Below are 777 nucleotides of genomic sequence, written 5' to 3' on the forward strand. Positions count from 1 at the left end.
AAAAAATGGTTTTCTTTTTTATTTTCCTCTAGTTGAATTCTGATTATCAAGCCATCAAGCTAAGTCAGATGGGTACTATCTGCAAGTATGGGTGTTCTTGTGCATCTCCCCTCACTTCACATCAGCTGGATGCTTCACTCTCAGCTCTAGCCCTCTGTAGCTACATCCTTATCCATGGGTTCAGGTGTCCCCAGATCTCACCACACTTTGGACCAACCAGCCCTTCCTCTTTTCCCTCATCTCCAGGTCAGTGGGAGTCAATGGACTGTGGTTGAACTCAGCCCATTTCTTCATTGCTGCCTTTCCCCCTCTTCCACTCATCAGTAGGCTAATTTGGTCACCAACATGCTTGCATGCCTGCTTATATGTTCCCTTTGAGTTTCTGTCTTAGAGAGGGCTTTGTCCTGAAGGGACTTGGTTGCTTGCCTTGATGGTGTCCCAGCGAACAACTTGCTTATTCTACAGTTGCCATTTTGAAGCATATAATTTATTAACACTTAATTCCATTCACTGTGTTGCAAAACATCATCACTGTCTGTTTCCAAGTTTTTCATCAACTGAAACAGAAACTTGGTACCCCTTAAAGCAATTGCTTCCCATTCCTCCCTCGCTCCGTCCCTGGTAACCAGTAATACACTTCTTTTAAAAAAATTATAAATAAAGTTTTATTGTAAAACAGTCATGACTGTTTCTGTCATATTTATGGCTCTGACACTATAGAACTCAACAGTCGTGACAAAAACCATATGGCAAAACCTAAAATATTTACTCTCTGAT

Source organism: Chrysochloris asiatica, unplaced genomic scaffold, assembly GCF_000296735.1.
Source record: "Chrysochloris asiatica unplaced genomic scaffold, ChrAsi1.0 scaffold00023, whole genome shotgun sequence".
NCBI classification, from domain to species: Eukaryota; Metazoa; Chordata; class Mammalia; order Afrosoricida; family Chrysochloridae; genus Chrysochloris; species Chrysochloris asiatica.